Source organism: Rissa tridactyla, chromosome 14 (genome assembly GCF_028500815.1).
Source record: "Rissa tridactyla isolate bRisTri1 chromosome 14, bRisTri1.patW.cur.20221130, whole genome shotgun sequence".
NCBI classification, from domain to species: domain Eukaryota; kingdom Metazoa; phylum Chordata; class Aves; order Charadriiformes; family Laridae; genus Rissa; species Rissa tridactyla.
In genome coordinates, this window is record NC_071479.1 from 8,635,927 (window position 1) to 8,658,544 (window position 22,618).

Below are 22,618 nucleotides of genomic sequence, written 5' to 3' on the forward strand. Positions count from 1 at the left end.
TCTCAATTTGGAGATGAAAACAGATATTGAAAAGCGAAATTTTCCTCGGGGGGAAAGTCTGCCTTACAGACATCAGAAATACTAATTTCTGAGTAGCCATAAATGCCACCAGCAGCATCACGAAAGGGTTAAGTGTGGTTGCAAGTGATCCTGAGTCCCTCTTTAGTAATGCTTCTATTATGTAGGACTTCTGAGTGAGCCAGTAACAAAGGATTAAATCCATCTCTTATTAGTAGATGGCACCTGCCCCAGGACACAACGTGTAAAGCACACGGCTGTATGTAATCGTTTTTATTGTGGTGACATCTGAGAACCGCAGGTGTGGATGAGATTTCACTGGTATTGCTCATTGTGAAAAGATAAAGCAAAAAGTCGAAGCGCTTGTAGTGTAAATACAGCACGAGGGGACACGAGGATGGATTTACACAGGTCGGGGAAGGACACAGCAAAGTATGCTTGGTCCAGCTCATGGGTTTGCCCTCAGCTTCTTATCTCTGGCTTAAGGATCCACCAAGTGCCCTGGTCCTCCCTGCAGCAGATGCTATGAGCAAGAGGCTGAATGGGGCACCCAGGAGAAAGGGGGAGGAAGAGGTCACATCGTCAAACATAGTCTGGACACACAAGGGGAATCAAGCCCCAGACTCCATTGCCAAGGGAGTTGGATGAGCGTTAGGGAGAATGCTGTAAGGAAGCTTCAGATGTCTTTGGACAGCTGCTTGCTACGTCTCAGGCCTGTCTTCAATCACGTTTTTCCCTTGTCCTGTTTCTACTCCAAGTGACCTGGATGGGCTGCAGGGGAAGGCATGTCACTACAGCTGCTGTAGAGGAAAAGGGCTTTGTCCCACTGTAAAAGAGGAGCTACGAAAACAGTAGACAGGGTGTCCTCGTGAAGGAAGGAGAGGGGGATGCCAGAACCACCACCAGCCTGCCCGCGTCCCCTCTGAGCTCTGCTTCCTGATCCGTTTCCATCTGTGCCATCCTCAGAGGTGGTGTGGCTTCAGCATCCAGAATTGAGCACCCGGGGCCAGCCCGGCACCCAGGGCTGCCCCGCGCAGACATCCACCTCGAAACGGGGAAGAGCTGCTCCTCAGCGCCACTGAAGTACTGCCCAGTCTCCTCTCACTCCTTCTCCTCACTTCTTTTTCTGCTGTGTTTCACTTTGGTAGAAGAGAATTGTTTTGACTGCGTCTTCCTTGTAGCCGTTAAATACCTTTCAAAGCAAGGTCGTGGTCCCCGGAGCTAGGACAGCACAAGGGAAGGTAACGGTTCAGGCTGGGTTTGCTGCTCCTCCGTGTCATGGGGGTTTCTCTCCAGACAGCATCCCAGCCCAGCATCCCTGAGTTTCCACAGGGAGGAAGGGACCTTGTGAGCCCTCTTCTCCTCCCACCGCACACCTGCAGTAACAGACGTGTCAGATCTCCCAGGTAATCTGGGCGCTGGGCGCCTGCAGGGTCCTTTGGGGTTTTTAGTATGCACCCGCAGATTATTGTTTCCAAGGAGAAACAACGCATCCGTGGCGTCGAGACAGCACGGGGAGGTACAGCCTTGACACAGGAACAACTAATGAACTGTGGCAGACGGGCAGGGCCCGGGCAAACCGCTGCACGGCATCGTACACGCCAAGCGGGTTCCCGGCAGCTGGTTCATCTTCCCGTGTCACATCTGATGTTCGAATAGAGGAAAAACACGTGAGTTTATTTCCAGTGCCTCTCCCTGTTAGACGGGTGACCTTTTCATAGCTCTGGAGGGCAAGGGAGAAGGCAGCCTACAAAGTGTTCGGATGGTGCTTGACTAATGAAGATATGTAAACGAGGTGAGGGATGGCGGCGTCGAGCGAGGGAGAGCCAGCCATCCTCAGGCGCTGGGCAGCCCGTCTCATTAGCAAGGGAATGTTTGCTTTGGCTCCCGTGCTGAGGAATGGCAGTGGGGGCTAAAAGCCGGGATCAGGCGGCGCACAGGTTCGGATGGAGCGCTGGGGATGGTTTATCCCAGCCGAGGGAAGGCAGCCAGCCTGGCAGCCCTCCCTCTCGCTGGAGCGCGGCTCCGCACACAAAGCACTCGGAAGAGCGCAGAGGGTCTCACGTTGCTTCGTGCCGCCCCCCCTGGCAAGCGAGGAGCAATTATTCCCCCACCCACCAACACCATCCCGCACACTCTGAGTTCCCACCTCTTACCACCCGCGTGTGACACCCGCCACAGACACACCTGAGAACCAGGTCCCAGAGCCAACGCTCGGTGTTGTGGAGCTCGTACAGAGCCTGTGGTGGTCACGGCTGCCTGGTTTGGTGTCTTCTGGCCCCTTCAGTCACCTCTTTAGAAAAGGCCGTTAAACCTGGAAGGGCAGCACAGTTCCCCTTTTTGTTAGTAAATGTCAATTTTGTGGCAGCGTACACAACACACGTGTATAATAATCCCTGCTTCAGGGCGTCTCAGTCTCCACCTCCCTTTGCCCAGAGCAAGCAGAAGATCCCAGCTGGCCCCTTCCAGACTTTCCCTGTTGGCTTCTCATAGGCACCAGCCTCCTCAGCCAGCTTCTGCGTTGTTCCCCCTGTTGCAGCCGATATGGGAATCTGGGCTAGGAAAGGCCTTCCTGAAGCCAACGATAACTGTCTAACCCCTGACTAACTCCGAGCGGGAACCATTCGGTTCTGGAGTCCATCTCACCTGATCCATCAGAAAGAGTTTTTAACCCGACTGCTCCTGACTGTACCCCCTCAGCAAGGCTTGAACGCGGTAGATGCGAACATGACTTTCCGCTGGGTGTGCTAAAAGAGCTGGAAGCAATGACTGCTTGGATTACACCACACAACAGCTTTGTGATTTGTACACAATGAGAAAATTGGACTGGGTTGGGATTTGCAGCTATAGGTAGCTCAGATTCTTCCGCATCGCTCACTTCTGGGAATGGTCAGGCAAGATGAGTTTTGGTTGAGTAGCTTATGTTTTCTAAAAGTTTTCTTGATAGAAAATGCGATTCATCGTTTGTGGATTTTCTGACTAGATAAAAAGTTTGCAAACAGATCTGTTCTCCTAGAAATCTCTTCCTGGATTGCAGTTGTTCTCAAATAAAAATCAATACAATGTTCAACCCAAGCTGCAAGGCGCTTTTTCATCAGAACTCCCCCTCCCGCCAAAGTGGTCCTGAGAACAGATTTGGGGATTAGGGTTTTTTTTCTTGAAGCTATAAATAAAGAAATAAAAAAATAAAAAATAATGCAGTTTCTATGTTGGTTCTCCTTGGAAGATGGGATGCCAACAAGTTTTTCTCATTGGCTCTAAAACAAAAGGTCCATAGTTTCCATACGTGAACAAGGTGGGGAGATACCATCCCCTACACACACTCCTGATACTGAAACCAAACTTGAGGACTCACAGGTTCCTTCCTCAACAGTGAAAAGATTCAGCTGATTTCCTCCTCCTACCCCTTTCATTGTCTCTCTGCCTTTTGGGGTACAGCCAGCACCAGAAGGAGAATGAAATAGAGTGAAAAAAGCTATTTTGTCTCTTGCCAGCTCAGTTGGAAACAGGAAGTACTGGAAATCTCCCAGCTCAGCCCGGCTTTGGAAGACCTCCAGCCCGCTTTGTCGAGGCCTGAGGCTCCAGGGGTTCTGCAAAGTGTCTGAACTTCTGGGAAATGCCACATACAACCCAAAGATTTCAGCTGTGTGAGTAAAGCAGGGTTGGGAGCAGTTCCTCTCCACCCGAGCAGCAACTGGTGGAGAAGGTACACCTACCTGGAAAAAAATTTATTCCAGAGGGTCTGCATTTTATATGTTCTGCTAAGTTCATGCTCAAGCTTATTTACGCGAATACTGATAAATTTGATGGCGGGTTTGCTCATAAATGATTTTGGGGAAGTCACAGCTGGCGCTCTGCTCTGAACGTACTGGTGAGGATGAGGAGGAACAGAACGCAGGAGGATTAGCAGACTGACCTCTGCACCAACACAGGGCATTAGACATTTATGCATCCTCCATCTAGATACCCACAAATCTTCAGGCACAGAACGACAATTAGCTCAAGACATCAGACCATGAAGGCTTTTATGGACACTAGGCTCCAAGTGCTAACCCTACCTCGGTTCCAAATGACAAACCACTTTCTGCCATAAAGCTCTCGGCAGCCGCAGACTCTGTGCTGGTGCCAGGTGCACAGAGACAGAGCACACGCAGACCCTTGAGAGACACTGGAAAGGCTGCAGCTAGCTTTTATTCTCTGGCACTGTTAGCTAGATTGGGGAGTTAACACAAGTTTGGGGTTTTGGCATTTTTTTGCTGCTGGCAGCTCCTGCTGCCTTTCTAATCATCGTCCGAATCCTCGCCCAGCCCAGCCCAGCCAGGAAGGCTCCGAAGCTGCCTCCAGTCTGCAGACAGACAGGACTCGACACACGGCCACTGTGTGGATTCAGAGCCTGGAGGTGACAAGGAATGGACGGCACGTGCACTTGATGGGAGTCCTCCATCCTATTGCAGTGTCACCAGGAAGCCCGGTCATACTCCCATCTCCAGCCTCTGCAGCTGAACTGTCTTTTAATGCCAGGATAACTCATTATGGCCACGATTGCACACGGCATTATCTCAGCATGACAAATGCAGGCCATGTGTGCAATGCCTCTGCGGCCCTGGACGGCAATCTCTGATGCAGTTAACACTTTGATGCAATCAGGATAACCATTTGCCAAGGCTGGCTCAGCAGAGACACGTGGTTCCAAGTTCCTGCCCTCCGCTCCTGTGGGAGACTTGCTCCCAGTCCCTACCTGTGGCCATGGTAACACACAAAAGCCATCTTCACCAGGCACTCTCCATCTTATCGATTCCTTGGGAGATTTATGGCAGAGACCTGATCTCAGTGACGGAGCTAAATCCAATTCACTAAGGAATTACAAGCCTGTCCGATCAATAATCTATTTATCTCCTTCACTTTGCCATCTTTAAACACTCCAGCCCTATCAAAAGAAATTGAAAGCTTTTTGAAAATGAAATTATTGAACTCTGGAATGGCTCTGCTAAGGTTTCTGGAAAGGATCTTGAGACCAGGGTGGATCCAGTTCAGATCCAGCACGTAGGAGAGATCTGTCACAGCTCCAGTAACTCTACAGCAATCCAGCATGGAGGCTGGGATGGCGGGGGATGCTGGCACTCAACACAAAAAGAATCCAGCCCAAAACATCACCGGTAGAGTTTGCAGGAGATGCCACTCAACATTAGTGCCAAGAAGGAATGTGCATGTGGAGGGAACACAGCGAGGTGACTTCTACTGCATTCCCTTTGGCCAAGCTGGAGCACGAGGAAGGATCATGCGTCCTCTGCTGCACTGGCAGAGCCTAGAAAAGGCTCACACAGCTATATACGAGTACCAGGAGCTAAGAGGAAACCGAGGTGTGAAGTGTTAACCCCACCTGAAAATGCATTACTGATGTCCCTGGAAGCTGTCAGCTGCATTGGTTCATGACTTGAGCAGATCATGAAGTTTAATTTAATCAGCACATGACTTCAGAAGCAATCATTATGTCTCCCAAGGGCAGAGGTGTGCTGCATCCCAGAAATAATGTTATTTTTCAGCTCTCATGCAGCACTTCTAATTAATAGATTGTAAAGTAGCTTGCATGGAAGACAACCCAGGCACAGAGAAGAAGCAGTGCTACCTGAAGGCCAGCCAGCGCCAGAACCAGGAGCAGAACTTCTTTGGAGAAGAACAATTTCCACTGTTTTCCAGGCATCATAGCTACTTTTATCTAACAGATGCAGGGGGACGGCAGGATCAGTTCACACACGTGAACCGCCTTCATAGTAAAGCTCCTTGTCAAAGAAATACTTACGCACACGCTCAAGCCTTTCTTCAGATCAACTCTTACACAGAGTAGTATTTGCAGTCCCAGTGGGGCCGAACCATATACCCTGCTGGCCAAAAGACAAGGTATTTTCCTGGTTGTGTGGAATTGTGGAATCACAACCACAGTTGCGCTGTGGGAACGACTGTGCTGGAAAGCAACCTCTGAACAAGGATGTTCAGAGCTGAAGTCATGGACGTTCGGGGAAGTCAGAAGTTCTGCTGACGTTAATGATGCTGCACTGGTGCCTGGGTGAGGTTTCAGCCCCGTGTATGATCTTGCCTATGGGATATTTGCTCCCCAGATTGCCCCATTTTTAACAGGTTCATGTACCTATTTTTCTGCACCTGGAACTCCAGCTCTGAAGCTGGAAGGGGCTAAACTTCTCTGGAGATGGAGAGGGGCCAGTTCCTCTCACTTCAGAGGTTAATGAATGGAGTCATTAGGATAATTAATGTTTTACTGATGAATTAATCACCTTCTCAAGCAGTTTCTGCCTTTCGCTGTGCAGGGAGGCAGGGCCCTCTTGAGATCTAACACATCCCTTGCTAAGGTAGCTACCTTGTCCTGACAGCCGCCTGTTTTTGGAACAAGTTACCGTGCATCTGCCTTTTCGGCGGGGGAGTTGCTTTCCTGCGGGAGGGAAAACCTCCAAGCCAAGAGCTGCGCTGGAGTTTGAGAGACTCCGGGCTGCCAGCTGCTAGGATTAAGCTTTTCTCCAAACCGTACTAACACTTCCAGTTCTGACTTGGGGCCACCTTGGCTGTCCCCATCCTGAGCCTGTTTCACTCACCGCCCATCCAGCCCACGCAGCTCTGCCAGTGAGCCTCACTCTTCCTCTGAAGGACCATCTATCCTTGTCCTTCAATTCCTTCTCCTTGATGCTTTTCCTGCCTTCTCCATCCCCCAGTGTTACTCCAGCCCTGACCCCAAGTCTGTGTATTGATCCCACGCCTGACTCGACTCACGCTCTTTTTTTCAGGTCCCGTTTCCAAAGGGCATTACTGAAGCACTTCACTGAAGAGCAAATGCCCTTGTTGTTTTCTTGTTATTGGAAGTGTGAGAAAGCGCGTGGTGACCGTGCCAAAAAAAAAAAAAAAAAAAAAAAAAGTCACTAACCTCTCCGTGGCAGTTTATCCAGCGCAATGAAACATTGAAAAGAGCTGCCGTCACACAAGAACTTTCTCCCTTGGCTGCAGGCACATTTGAACTGTGATTTCCAGGGGCCGGAAAGCTGAGAGTGATTTCACAACATTGTTCCTGAAATAATCCTGGCAATGTCAACAGGGCTCCTTGAACAGAGCCCTCAGAGAGTTCTACAGCGCTCAGAGTCACAGCAACATCTCCAGGCAGAGTCCCACGGACAGGTTAAGGTAAAGAAAAAGGCCCCCCTCCTCTTTAGGGTAGATTCAGCACCCCTCAAGATCACAGACTATGATCCTGTTTTACCACCAGGTAAGGAACTTCATCACTGAGCATTTTTGGCAAGAAGTGTTTTAGGCAAAGGGTTTTGTATAGACACCTCAGATAGGATTAAGATATCCCGTAGAAAGTATGTAAGGTCTTGGGTTTTCCGGTCAGTTCTTATCAGACGGAGAAAGCAGAATCGAAAACTTGACCTTTTTACTGCAAAATGAATACTACAACATTTTGCTGTTTCACGAGGGAAAAAAAAAAAGAAGTAAAAGTAATTTAGAAATCTTGAATTATGGCAAAACAGGATTGCCATCCCATTGCCTGTACTTCTCGAAACACACGCCTTCTCGGGTCACCTTCTCCCCTGCCGTCCCCTGCGAGCGTTCGTCTCTGCCCTGGGTGCTCAGACTTCAATCCTCAAATCCTGTCTCTCCCTCCCGCTCCGGCTGCCTCGTCTCCCGACTTGTTTATGATTGCCCCTCGGACAGTCCCTTCATTGGACATCCATCCATCTCCATGTGGCCTTTCTTCATGTCGGTTTAAATGCTGCCTGTGATTTATGGCCCAGCAGCTCCCCAAACACATCTCCGGCATGTTATATGGCACTGGCGTAATGCTAACTCTCCGAAACCACAGAGGAAGCAAACAGTGCTAATTTATGCCTGGCTTTTTTTATTCCCCAGCATAATTCTGATTTTAATGTTCCATCTACACCACATCAATATCCTTTCACTGCTAGCAAGTAAAAACAAAAAGTAAATATTTCATTTCCCATTCTTTCCCTCTTAAAAGGTTTTGCCTAAACCAGCTCACCCGGCATGCCCTGAGGTTAGACAAATAGGAAGCGACTGTGGTCCGCCACAGGGGTGCTTTATGGGAAGGACACTGCCCACAAATGTCAGCTTTCTGGGGTAGTTGCTATCTATTGGTGCGTGAATATAACAAATGCAAGCATCTCCTGCATCAGGTTAAATTACTAGCCTGAGCTAATACAAGGCTCTAATACATTGCTAATTTATCAGTCTGGTATTACCACCTACTTCATGTAGCTATATTCAGAAAGCACAAAGTGCTCCGGGAAAGGGGAATAATAAAAAAAAAAAAAAAAAAAAAAAGGAGACACAGAGAGAGAGAGGTAGAGAGGAAGAAGGGTAACAAAACATTACGCAAAAATACTAAAAGGTTAAGATAAATCTCTGGCCGGGGGCAGCGACAAAATGACTTGGCAGCTGGAGGGATTCATATCCTGATGGATCCAGGACATCTGCTGCGAGCCTTTGCCTGACTGAGGAGCACCTAGATTCTCACTGGTGTTACGGCGGCCTCCCAGGGTCATCCACACTAAAATACAAGCCCCAGAGCCCTGGGTGCTCTTCACATCTCCCTAAAACTGTGGGTCAGGGAAAAACCACGTCACCATCCCCGTCCTTTTTGGAGAGAGGACAGAAAGGCAGTGATCTTGCTAAAATCCCAGTTGAACCCCAGTGTCCGGAGTGCTCCAGCTCCTCACTTTAAACTCGGAACGTTTCACTGATCCAGCCACCCCAGGGTCCATACCAGTTCCTAGTCCGGGAAGAGATCTGAGGTCCTAGGTAGACCCTCTACAGATGAGACCTTTGTGCACACCTGGCCTATTGGTTTGCTCTTCCTGGTGATGTGCAACGTCACTGCGCTGGGATTATATGGGGGCCAGAGAGTTCCTACACCCCAGTGTATGTCGCCGCGGCGCTGAGCAGTGCTGGAGGGGGGTTCACAGCCTCCCACGCCAGGACAGGCCCTGAGATTCCTCCCTTCCCTGCTGAACGCAGAGCAAGAGCCAGAGTCTCCATTGGAAATCAGGTTCCTACCCTGCAGCTACTTGAGATGGCAGTTTGTTTTCCTCCAAAAAGAACTGTTGCAAGACAAATACCTCTCTCAGGACGATTGAAGTAGGTCACATTAGACAGTGCTCTGGAGAGTCTGTCTGACACTTTCCCATCGGCAGCAAGCGCTCCTCTGCTCCCTTCTTTCCTTTCTCTCCCTCATCCCTCCTCTCCTTCTGTTGCTAAAATTCCGTGAAAAGGGAACTCTGCGAAGGGGAAACATCTCAAGCAAAATCTGTGTTCTGCTTTGGCAGCTGGCGAAGAAGCATCAGACGGGCAAAATCGTGATGGGGTTGAACAGAGCGAGTCAGTGCTGCGCAGGGATGGAGCCCTGCGGGCCCCGCAGGGAGCAGGACCATAGTATAAGGATGATAGTATAAGGTCAAGCATCATTTAAATGACAGGCATCAGGCACTGGAACAGCCTGAGGGATTTTATTTGCTGTTTTCCGGAGCTGCTGGACAGACACGAAGGGTCTTCCGCTGTCCATGCCAAGGGGGGCACCAAGGGACACCCCAGCTGGGCTGCTGCCTTCCCTCGTGCTCGGAGGACGGTCCCATCTCCTCCCTGAGGGCACCCCATAGACTCCCAGCTCCAGCATCCCCTCCCCACCCTCTGCCCCTGCTCCCAGCTAACGAGACGCCGAGCCCAGGACCCCCAGACTCCGTGTCTGTTTTCCAGCTGGAAGCGATTAGCACAGTGGCACCTTCAGGCAGCTCAAGGCTGTAACACTGCAGGGATGCTGCACCCTACCAGCGAGCCTGGAGAGACAGGATGGGTGTTAGTTAAATTTAGTTACTCGTTTCAGTTTATAAATTAGCAGCAGGCACTCCTCAACCCGCCTTCTGGTCAGAGAAAGCAAAGTTCTTGCGATCAGATAATAAAATCTAATCATCAGATAGTAAACTGGCCCAGACATCAAGTTATAATTGGCAAAAGCCGTTTGGCTGGAAAAAGGCAACAGGAGAATTCTTTTTTTTTTTGTTTGTTTTTGTTTGCTCTTTGTCGGGTATTCCTCAGAGCTCATGCGATAAAGCCGCTCTCTCCTCCCTGCCAAGGCACTGCGGCTGTAGCACGATGGAGCCCTACCATGCCCCTCCAATCCAGCGCTCCCGATAAACGGAGGGTCATTGCAAGCACATTTAAAGGGCTTAAACGGAGCAACAGGAGAGAGCGATCACAGAGCCGGCAGCTGTCGGCAAATGCCCTGCTACCAGCTCCCTTGCCTGCGCGGCCAGACTTCCCGGTGGAAAAACGAAACGAGGACCTCAGGACCTCCTGCCCACGAGAGGGACCACGGTGGCGTGCCCTGCTTACGACCATCAGCTGCAAACCAGTTTGAGACGGTCTGGCCATGAACAGGGCTCTGCAGTTCACACCCCCCGAGGAAACGCAACTGGGATTATCCTAACAAAGAACAAAATGAATTCACTGGTTTAATGCTGTCTGAATTTTGGAAGAATTTCGTGCTGGATGTTTAGAAAGCTTCTGTCTCTTGCAGATGAGCTGCATGGATTGCCAAATGTATGTCCTCTCAGAGGAAAAAATGAGTTTTATTTCTGTTACAAACCTACAGGACTTGTTTCAGTTTCACAAATTTCCTTTCTAAATGGAAGCATTTTAGAGGAAAAGAAGTTGCTTCCAAAAAAACGCTTACAAAAAAAAAAAAAAATCCTCCTGAAAATGTTTTGATCTGATTGATCCATCAAGCAGTGGCTCAGGGTAAGGAAGAGATGACAGCTGCTCCTTTTGTTGCATGCTGTTCTGATTAGCTTCAAATGAGATGCTCCCCGTCACCCATGGCCCTCCACGTAGCGAATGCACAGAGCTCTGTGGACTCCGCTGAGGACACCTCATGCCGGAGCAGATCTCCTTCTGCTAGAAGACTTTTTTTTTTTTCCCCTCCCAGGACTTTTTAAAAAGCCATGATTGGACTCAAATTCAGAAGAGCAATAATAAAAATGTAGAGGAGCTTTAAGGAGTCTTTCCAAAAGCGTTCCGAGTTAGCTTTAATCCGCAGTTGTGATCAACACTGGCTTTTCTGGGAGCAGGATCACGACCATCCACGCAAGGAGGAACGGGGGAGTTTCTGGTTTCCCAGCACCCATCTTCCCTCAGCCCCACACCTGCTTTGGGTTGACTGACCATTGTTTCTGAGGACATTATTTATATTCCTTTCTCATATAAAAAAAAAGCTGTGCCACAGCAGAAAGCCACCACCACTGAAACCCCGCAGTGTCCCCGCTTGAATTAATGATACAGGGCTGACTCTCTGCGAAAGGGAAGAAGGTTTTTTTTCTAAGACTATCGCTAAGAATAAGCTTGCACGCACATTTGATGTTCCTATATGACATGAACTGTAGATTCACCTGTATCTTTGGGATTCTTACTAGATGTTTGGAAGGGTTTTTCTGTCACTGGGGGAACATAAAAATTCTCTCCTAGCTGTTTCCAGGCAGTGCAAACTTCCTTTCTGAGCTCCCTTTTCTAGGCAGATGAGGCCACTGATGGGAATTATAGATTGCTTTTTGGTGCCAGGGGGTCTGAACAACGGCCAGAATGGAAGAACTCAGCCACATCCCCAAATGAGAAATAAGTTTGGCTCCGGCTCAAAACTCCGCTGCTCAGGTCCATCCATGTCACCGAGGATAATCAGACAAGTAGCTTGTTGGAATCCTAATCCAGAAAAACCGAGAGCCTGAGCTAACGGCTAAATAATCCCCGCATTAAAACCTTCCACAAAGCTGAAACGAGAGAACCGGGTTTCCAAATGCTCCCAATTAAACGGAACACGGAGGTCAGCACCCGGGGCGAAGGCAGCGGGGAGAGCAGGCTGGGAGCCTCCGAGGGCAGCTGGGACGAGCAGCGTTTCTGACTCCCTTCTCCAGCAGCACCAAGCACTGTCACAGCGCTAGTGAAATGTGGTCTTTACGGGTTCATTTTCAACTCTGCGCGTCTGTTTTCACGAGGACAGGGGCAGCTATTCGGCGACAACCCTGGATGGACGGACAGGATTTTTCTCTGCTGCTTTTCCTTCTTTGTACAGATCTCCTCCACCCCCGCCTCCCCTTCGCCCACCTAAGAGCAGAGGGTAATTTGTGTACTGGCTGAAATAAAACCCACTTAACGATGAAGTCCGTGGCTAAAGCCTGTGGACATCAGCGCAGCCTTAATGAAATTTCTGTGCCTGAAACACATTAGTAGGCAAGAGCTGAGACTGGAAAAAAGATTAGGCTGCTGAATAGCTGGCAGAGCTGGAGCTTTCAGAGTGAAAGTCATCAGAGAGAGCAAGGGAGAAAAAGGAGACAGAGACAGAAGGGGCTGCTCTGGCTGAGCTAACCTCCTGCCCCCCTGAGCCACAGACCTTCTCCCATGCCCATGACTGACCTCTCCCCAAATCCCTTCTGCTCCCCAGCCCTCCCCGTGGGCCTGCAGAGCCCTTACATGCTCCCATAAACCTCCCCATCCTCACCGGCCTGCACCCACAGCACCCAGAGCCACCAGAGAGGACGAGCTCCCTTGATTATAAAGGCAATAACCCGCTGGTTATTTTGTCGGGCAGATGATCCAAGGCTCTCTGAGCCCCATGGAGATTTAGATTCACTTGAAGTGGAGGCTTGCATACTTGTGCTTGATTTCCATTACAATTTTATTCTGAATTTTTGGTCCATTTTACACTTAGGCAGCAGAGAGATGCCCAAAGGGTGTGTTTATGTGCAGAAAGGAGAAGGGGGGGTTGGATGCAGGGAAGCCCCAAGGCTGTTTTAATTTCTCCCTGAAGGCAGGTTGACTAAGTAGATGGCATCTCGGAGCCTAGAAATGTGCTCACATCAGCAGTTTTTATGGCCATGCATCATTCAAGCCATCTCTCAGATTTACACAGGGCAACAAGGGGACAGGGGAAGCAGGGGGAGAGCACACGGCTGGGAACTCCCTGCAATGGGAATACAACTTCACTGTTTTGAGACCCCAGCTGGCAGCTTTTCCACTCCGTTTCCCAAGATCATCAAAGCTGAGGCTGTGCCACTGAAACCAAAGAGCCAGCTGGGGCTGGAAATGGTACACTTTGCTTCTTGGACGCCTCTTGGCCAGGTGGCTCCATAAACGCTTGGTGCGTTCAGGCATGGACCTGGGGGTAGATTTGCTGGGGCTCGGGAGGAGCTTCACTGCACCCAGCCCCCTCTGGTGCCACGCAAGGAGACATGCCCCATGCGGGCCATAAACCCTGCTGGTACGGATGGCTTCACCCAAATCGCAAAGGGACCCTGACACCCCTGGGCTTTGACACAGCCATGAGCTGCCCTCCAGCAGCAGTGTCCACTGAGCCCTTACTCTGAGCCTTTACACAATTCCTCTGTGCCTCAAAATGGCCATCAGACTCAAAAAAAAAAAAAAAAGAAAAACAAAACCAAAGAAACAACCCCCACCCCCAAAAAAACCCTTTAAGACCTACTGCTTTTTTTTTTTTTTTTAAAAGCAATGAATAATTATCTATACTATTGCAGGATCTGTCCTTCAGCTACATTTTTCTTTAATTCCAGTATAATTTTGTTCTGACTCTCTCCCAGAAGACGAGCGTTTGACTTTTCTGCTGTGCCCTTTCTGATGCGTTACAGACTGTGATCTTGTCTGTGCTCTTAATGGCGTTGTCAAGAGATCATTTCTGCTCAAACCTTGTTAGTCTTAATAAAGATGAAATAAAGTCATAAATACTTTTGTGGTTTCCTTTTTGCTGGGTTGTAATTTGACTAACAAATTAAATTACTTTAATTTGGAAACTAATAATTACTTGGTTAGAAGTAGACTGAAGGAAGTTTAGTTGAAAATGGACTTTTCATGGAAAGAAGAGAGATACCAGTTCTTGGAAATAGAAACTAAGTGTGGGAAACCGGGTGAGTGACATTTTCAAAATCCTTTCTCATTAACCGGCTTTGGCTTTCAGTATATGCCATTTTTATCCCCGTTTGTAAAGCTAATATTTCTTTCCGTCACATCCGTTGGGCAGACAAATCCACAAAGCCAGAAAACTTTGGCGATGGAGCTATAAATGCAGAGAGAGCTCATCATAAAGATAACGGTCCATTTTCAAAGTTCGAAGCCCAGACTCCGTTACTTTCTCCTGTGATCTCCAAAGCCACATCCAGGAAATCGATGCTCATGCCGTGCTGCCACAGAGTTTTACTGATGTGTTGTGATCTAAATGGAGAGAGTGTTTTGGTACTCTGTTTTCATTTGTTAATTGACTCCTCTCTTACTTAAGATAGGAATTGGAGTAGTTCGTGATAAATGGATTACACAGTCCTCTCTGCTTCAGTGCAGCTTCTGTGAAATAATTGCAAATTCCTCCTGACACCAACAATAGTATGGCACCAGGTAAAGGCAGGTGGAGGGTGGAATCTGTGACTCCTTTCCTCTCCATCAGTGGAAGGACATGGTTTTTAACTCAATATTTATCTAACATTAAATGAATAAATGGCACGCAGGGCACGGTCCCGAATCCACAACTCCCTTTTCCTGCATGACTTGGGGTAAGTCAGTCCTTCTTGTGACGGCTCGCTGAAGTCCCCAACTCCTGCATACTTTGCACAACACGTCTGGCTTCAGCAGGAAGGATGGAGAGCCTCCATTTTCCACACATTGCCTAGGACCCTGCCTGGACGGGGGAAGGGACTGGTGTGACAGCCCTCCACCCAGACCGATGAATGGGACTGAAGGTCTCCCTTTTCCTAGGGGAACATTTCCACCAGGGAGGTGGTCTCACGCACACTACAGCAACAGCATTTTCAAGCAAAAAGAGGGAACCTTGTGCAGGTCTTCAGAAGAAAAGCTTTGGCCACCACCCTCAGAAGACTTCTTTGGACTCTCTAAACTCAATCGGAAATTCACATTCTTTAGTATTCCTCACAGGTTTCCTGTTTTAGCACTGAGATGTAAGATCCACCTTCTAAAACATGTAGTTCACTTCAGGTGCTTAAAAAGAAAGCAAAACTGTGCCTAACTCTGTCCTTCATTGGATCTGGCCCTCAAAAAACAGAAGGTGTTGGCAAACTCTGCTGCAATTCCATATGGCTGCTTTGTGGCTCCCTCTGCTCTTTAAAGGGGAAGGAAGACACGTTCTCACTCTCGTCCAGCCAGGCCGCGCTGCCAGGCTCTCGTCTTCCAAATTATCACCCCTACAAAGAGGCAAAGAGACCTTTAACAAGGGCTGGCTTGTCCCCTCTCCGCTGGTTCTCCAGCCAGCGCCTCTTCAATGTCAGAGCTGTAACTCTGCATCTTTCCGCCTCTTCACGTAGGATCTTTCTGCTTCTTGCTCAGCCCTCCCCCTCTCTCCCACCCTCCCTCTCCTATCTCTCAACTCGCTCCATCACCAACAGGTTTTCAACAAGGATTATCCCTCCCGTGCTTCTTACTGCCAGTCCATGTTGTCCTGACATGAAAAGGTAATTAAAAAGGGAGACAACTATTTCTTTAGGGGGGCTGAAGACAGCAGCCATAGTTCTCAGCCTTACGTGGGATGAGAAACCACCAGAAAAACAGAAGTTATAAGAACTATAGCTGACTGGCAGCAGACAAAGCTTACAGTTTCTGACACAATAGCAACAAATTTTAAGTTTGGATTGTACTGAGTGAGAGTATAGACACTAATCACACTGGGTAGCAAGAACCATTTCCGGAGATGGACCGACAGATGCAGGTGGCCAGGAAAAGGCTGAGAAAGGGCCCCACTTCAGCTTACAGCCTATTTTCTTCTCAGGAAAGCTGATGCCCCTAGCTCATCCATACGTGGAAACCCTACAGACACGCACATGCGCCCACACCCAATCCATACACACATTCACACACGTACACGGTTCCTTACCGAGCCGGAGTGGCCGTTCTCCACTCACCCGGCTGGGGAGGGGAAGCAGCAACGCACAGACACAAAACTCCATCTGCTCTCAGAGCTCCAGCCCTGAGGCCCATGGCACAGACATTTTGCTCCCTTCTTCCCTCACCATTCAAATCCTAAAGATTCAGGCACGTTCTGGTTTTCATTTTACTCCCCGTTGTCCTAATTCCACCAAAGGCTGACTACACTGAAAATGAAATTTCCCCCTTGCTGTGTATATTTCCAACTCTAAATTAGTTTCTTCAATACATCTTTAAAAAAACCCAAACAAACAAACAACAAACCCCAAATAAATCCATCTCCAAAACAAACCCAACTTTACAGAACAAACAAGTAAACGCCTTGTTAATTCAACCAACAACCACACAGGACCAATGGAGAGATTAAACAGTGCTTTAACTCCCTAGGGATGCCTGATGTGAGGGCACAAGCGAGGCAGAAGAAAGCATACGTGGTGTTAGAGAAAGGACAGAGGTTTCTGCATATAGGAGGGAGCCTGATGTCAATATTCGGACTCGCTCTTGCCAACAGAACAGGAGATGGTAAAGCCCTGGGAGCTCGGAGCATGCTCTGCTCTCAACTTACACCAGTGTAAATCCGCAGGCAGGGCTGTGAGATCACTGAAGAACAAAGGAAGAGACACTCGCCTGTAAACACCTCCACCGCATCCCTTGGAGCCTGGATGAAGGTGGAAGAGCTTCAGAAGGTACCATCTGGCTGGCAAGCGATCTGGCACTGGGCAGAGCCTTGGCTTCTGCTTGAGTCGGCATTTAAATTCAGAGGGAACTCGGGCAAAGTCTCAGGCACCACCTTCTCCCTCCTCCCACCTGCACCACACATTGCAGCTGAGCTTGGCGTAACGACCCCTGAGCACCGCTGACTTCCCCAGCTCCTCCTGGCAGGTGGTCCCAGGGAAGAGGTCTGGCCCTAAAATGGGTTCTGCCTCTGATCTTCTAAGCCACCAGAAGCTGTGACTTGTCATTCACCACAGCTGCTTGCTACAGGCTCAGCCTGGGCATCCAGCCTTCTCCTCTTCTTGTGGGATCTCGCCATCCCTTTTCTCTCTGTACTACTCAAAGTGAAAAAGAAAATGGTAGGAACAAACGCTGGGGAAAAACACCTCTAGTCAATCAATGGATTATTTTTTTACACCAGTCTTAAAAGTTTCCTTTCACTTTTACACCATTTGTTTTTATTTTCTTTTGTTTTTCATCATAATAAAGTTACAGCCGGAAACAAGGCGGGGGGAAAAAATCAACTTTCAAGTAGGGCTTTTCTTGGTTTCTTATTTCACTTAAAGCTGCCGCAATATTTAGAGTTGCTAAAATGAGGAAAAATTGCCCTTTTATTCTCGTAGAAAGCCTGTTTCGAAGAATCAGCATTTTCTGATGAAAAATGGTTTGTTGAAAATTTCCCAACCAGCGCTTTTACAGAGTGCACTGAGCGTAGTCCTACTAATCCTTCCCTCTGGAGGGTGCACATCACCCCCGCAGACTTCACAGGAGCTCTGCTGCTGTGGAGATCAGCTGAGCTGAAGGCTACATGGGATTTGGAGCTAGTGGGTGAGAGCGGACACTCGTCTTGGGCTGGCCATTTTACAGAGATTTCTGCAGCTGTTACCATAATTTTTTCCACTTTTTCCCCCACCCCAAACTTTACTTTTAATCTACACGTCCTGATAAGCTCGGCTAGTGGAGGCAGTCCTGGGTCCAAAATCCCAGCAGCAATGCGGTGTTGTGCCTCTGGCGGGACATTTTGCCTGTAGACAGGCATCACTCTCTTGGTTGTAGGACAAAGCAAACGCCACCCTCTTTCTTCCAGTTCTGGCAAGAGTAGGGACATGATTAGGCTTCTCTGAAACACAATGTAGACCTGTTCTCAGGGCCATGAGGACCACTCTACCACTTGGGGCAGCAAGGTACAGATATGCCACAGAAGCTTCTAGCTCAAGCTAAAATTCTCCTCTTTTGGGGTCTCGGCTGACTGCATGAGGTTGGAGTGGCTCAAAACACTTGCTTTCTCAAGGAGAATCAGATACCACTGTTCATTTTAAAGTGCTTTTGTCTTTAAAGAGAGCAGCACCAAGTCCTTGAAGCAGCCTGGCTTCCCTGCCTAGGCCCCTGCCTTGCGCCTCCACGCGATGCGGCTGCTGGCAGAAGATGGAGCCAATCTGCAAAATGAGCATCTCCATGGAGATAAGCTGAGAGCGCGAGAAGGTCAGAGCCAAAGCGTCAGGAGGAGCAAAGGAGTTCTTCAAACTTCATTTCCTTCCACAGCAATCACTTGATGGAGATTTGTTGAACGTGACACCTGGCTGCCTCGCGTTGCCGACTCAAATGAGGAGACAAAAGAGGAAGCTAATTGTTTCCAATGCATTCAAGTTTAATACAGTGCATTTTTAATTAGGGCTCTAAAGGGGAAGGGAATCAATTACCTCTTGCAGAGGCAGACGCCACTGGCAGGTGATGCCGTGCGGAGAAAAGGAATTGCAGCAGGATGCTGAGGCTCCCTGATGAGGAGAGGGACAGTGTGCTCTTTGGGGAGCCCTCTGCATCACATACTCTTGGTGACTCCAGTACCACCAAGTGGCACTGTGACGCCATCCAAGAGGACAAGACCAGGGGAAAATGCTGTTGAACCACCCTGCTTTGGAGGTGCCCTTGTGCCTGGGGAGTCTCTATAACCCCTAGGGAGCATTTGCTCTCCAGGACCTGAGGAGGAGACAAAGACATCTGACAGAGCGCGCTGTGAACATCCTCTCCCACAGCTCTGGTGAGATCTAGTCCCCTTTAAGACGCCCTATTTCTTATTTGAGCAGGATGGGATAGCCCGAAAACCATTGCTTGATAGGTGCTTGGTGACTTGTGCGAGGTGAGAGGGAAACAAAGGCGCTCTTGTGGTTGAGATCCAGATCCCTGGAGAATTCTGTGCATGAAAAGCCATCCCAGTGAGCTGGCACTGAAGGGACACCAGTGAACAAACACAGCAAGCCCAAGGACTCACTCTAAGAAGCAAATCCCTACAGCATACTGTTGAGACACAGGCACATACAGCGAGAAGCTGGTATTGCTGAAAACTTCTGTCCGGATTGTTCAGCAGACCGAAGCTTAGGTCTCCAAGGAGCTCAATTTCATGCCTTTAATGGGAATTATATTTCCTAAAGGAAGCAGCCAAAGTCCTTCAATTCAGTGTAATAGATTGCAACAGCAGACAGGTCTCAGGATCCTGCATTCTCAGTACCCTCGTATGCACGTCTTTGCCAGGCAAAAACCATCGCCTTTGTCATGTCTTTCAACAGGACACTTTGGCATGTGTTCAGTTTATTCTCTTTGGTTATGAGTGCCTTCAGTGTCTATTGCTGAAGTTTATACCACAGAGATTTCTTCGCGATACCTAAAGCTAAAAAGATTAGCAGCACCTTCTGAGGGACCCTACAGCATCCTAAAGATCCGCGTGGGGCTGGCAGAAACAGGACAGGACCAAGGGCAGACTGGCATCCTGGCAGCCAGCTGGGATACTTGGTGGTTTCTCAAAACGTCCTGGACACCTCTTTTTAGCCAACTGAAAGCAGGCCGGGTTTGGCCAGTGTCGTGGGTGTTTGATGCAGAAGCTACTTATAACACAGGAGGAGGCCTTCGAGCTGTGCAGTGCTACCCTGCAGCAAGGCTGAGGACAGAAATTAGCTCCTAAAAATAATTTGGGACATTTTGACTGTGAAGCTGGAGCTAACTTAGTACGTGGCATTGTAAAGCCAGAAAGAGTAAAACAAGAACAGTACGCGTTAAAATAAAATGGTGAGTACAGATTGAGTGCTAAAGAAGTAAATCCAATGGTGAAATTCACCTCGCACGTGTAAGATTCAGATCAGGGCTTTATTGCCAGGATGAATTTTTCTTTTTCACTTTGTGTCTTTTCTACTTCTTCATATTTTCTCAATGAATCTCTGGAAGATGCTGTTTATGGAAAAAAAATGGAGCATGCTTCATGAAAGATTTATTAATCAGAACTGCCAAATTCATAATTACTTTCTGGGCACTGAAATTGTTTGGCCTTATCAAATAAATGAGAATAACCACTGATTATTGTTTTTGGAGACAGGAGTAGCTGGTAATAAGGAAAAAACATGCACACGTGAGAAAGAGAAAGATAATATAAATGGACATAGATGTGTTCATATAAATGTCTGAGTGGTCAAATGACTCATCTGTCCTAAAAAAAGAAACATAATTTTCATATTATGAGGCACTCAAGCAAGTCAGTAGTACTTTCACTCCAACACGATATATGGACTTCATTTGTTTCCCTGATCCTCTTCTGCCACAGCCGTTTTATGCTTTAGAGGTGGCTGGATTTTCCTTCTGTGGTTTTTAGTTCAAAAATAGGAACCTCTGTTCAATAGAAATTAGTGACATTTAATGTCAGCAAGAAACTCGTAAACTGCTTTGCAGTTTTTCCACTTCCAGCCATAACTTCGTGGCAAAATAGCCACGTCCGATACACAGGTGCAACCCTACCGCATTTTTTTCATACGCGTTTAGGGACTTTTTATACAGGCCCTGAACTTTCTGAAAATTATAAAACATACCAATTTCCGATTAGAAAACTGTGACCGTACCCAGGCGCTTTTGAAAATCCAGCCAGCTGCCCTTGGAAACCTTGTCGGTCGGTATGGGACTCCCAGCCTGGAGCGAAAAAACTTTCACAGCCTTCAAAAAAGGAAGATGCTTGCGCCCACCTGCTTTTTTTTAAGCATGGAAAAAGACGTCTGTCATTACTGACATGACTTCAGGTGCGCTTGAAAGTTTTTCTTGGCCTTGCCCAAAGTTGCACTGTGGGTAACAACCAAACGCTCTCCCCGGCTGCTGGCCCTGAGGTTGCCCTGCCTTGTCCCCCGTTGCCACCTGCTGCATCCCCTGGCCCTCGGCTCGTCCTGCTCCTGCAGGAACCCTGCAGCGCTCGGGAGAGAGCACAGGAGCAGCGATCCAGTCTCTTGCAGGCTGCTAACTTGGGGATTCCTCTCTTGCCCTCTTCCCAGCTTTTGCAGATTTTTCCCCTCCTCTCCTCCCATGATGATTTATGGGGGAAAAAAGTATAATTCTAAAATGAATAATTGATATTCTTTCGAAGCTATCTCCTTTACTCGTTCTCTTAATTTACTTGGTTTATACCAACTGATGACAGAAGCCTATTGTTTTGCTGAAACATTAACTTCACAAAGTCATTCTGCTCCCATCTGCAGCACTAAAATTAATGATTCCCTCTGCAACATCTGTTTAATTAACTATCGGCACCATAGAAGAGGCATCCAAATACCCCAGCGACTAAATCAGCCTCAAATTAGGGAAATACGATGTTAAATTGTATCAGAGAGAAGCAGAGATTATCCTTTTGAGCGCTGACATTCATTAGCTACCAGCCACCCCATGTATCTTCATAATGAAAAAGTGTCAGCAGCTCTTCGCCGTAAAGTTTTCATTTAAGGGCTGCTGCTCCTTTAGCCATGGTGATTGGAAAGAGGAGGGGGTGGAGGGATGTGAGCAAGCTTAAGCCGGTGCTCCATCATCCTTCCTGATGGATCTCTTGCTGGGATAAGAGATAAAGGTAAAATCGTGCTGCCGTTGAGTGGTGCCTGCAGTGCCATCGTGCCTGATGGGGGCTGGTGCCAGCTTCCCAAGAGACTGGCCGTTCCCTGCAGGACTCCTTGCAACAGCTGCCGCTGAGATCGGGTGTGTCTGGGGATACTGGTGAAGGTACCAGTCTCTTGGCTGCCCAGGAGGAGAGAGATGGGAGAAGGCAGCGCTAAGGGGAGAAGAGGGGATGGCAAGTGGTTTGGACCTCCAGTGAGGTCTCCGAAGTGCCTGGGGCTATGAAAAACGTTCCTTGCCAACTCCGCCGCTAATGGAGCTGCATGTCCAACTTTGTACGGGAAACACACAAAATAAGGGGCTGATTCAAGAGTTTTGGGTGGGTTTTGTTTTTTTTTTAACTTTTTCTCTTTCCTACTTTGAACTGCCCCCCCCTTATGTTGCCATGGCAACAAATGCAGCGTGAAATCGCAAGTTTGCAAAAACACGCGAAGTCAGCAGCATGGGTAAAATGCGGCTGTGGGAGAGGAGAGGACACAGGAGAGCAAGGTGGGGAGATGGGCAGGGGAGGAGGGGAGAGGAGAGGAGAGGAGAGGAGAGGAGAGGAGAGGAGAGGAGAGGAGAGGACAGATGTCAGGATCGGGGCATGAGTAAGAGGAAGGTGTTGCAGCTTGGGTTCCCACTGTGTAGTCATACTTATGAAAACACACATTTACATCCCGACAGCCCGCTGTCTATCCAGACTTGCTACCTGACACGAACTTTCTCTGAAAAGGCAACTCTCTGGGGATTTTCGCCACTTCTTGGTGAGTTAGGAACGCGTAAGGCTGTTCGCTTTAAAGAATGAGCCTGAACTCCTGGAAGTACTGAAATAACTCTACGGTTCTTCTCTAATGCATGAGCTCAGGTCAGAAAAGTGCATCCACTGAGTCCTCTGGGGTAAGATTTTTCAAAAGCGTACCAAGCCCGAGGCTCAGTGCCCACAAGGGCCAGACTTTCATCAGAGCTCAGTTCCCATTTAGGCAACTAATTAATC

The 22,618-nt window shown here is 48.5% G+C and overlaps 1 long non-coding RNA gene across 1 annotated transcript in view; it reads right to left on the reverse strand.

Annotated features, from left to right (window-relative positions):
• Positions 1-2,242: 2,242 nt before the first annotated feature.
• LOC128917685 (uncharacterized) overlaps positions 2,243-22,618 on the reverse strand; it is a 69,045-nt gene continuing 48,669 nt past the window's right edge. The window contains exon 3 of the long non-coding RNA XR_008469326.1: positions 2,243-2,332. This is a non-coding gene — a long non-coding RNA (uncharacterized LOC128917685). The remainder of the gene's footprint in view (positions 2,333-22,618) is intronic.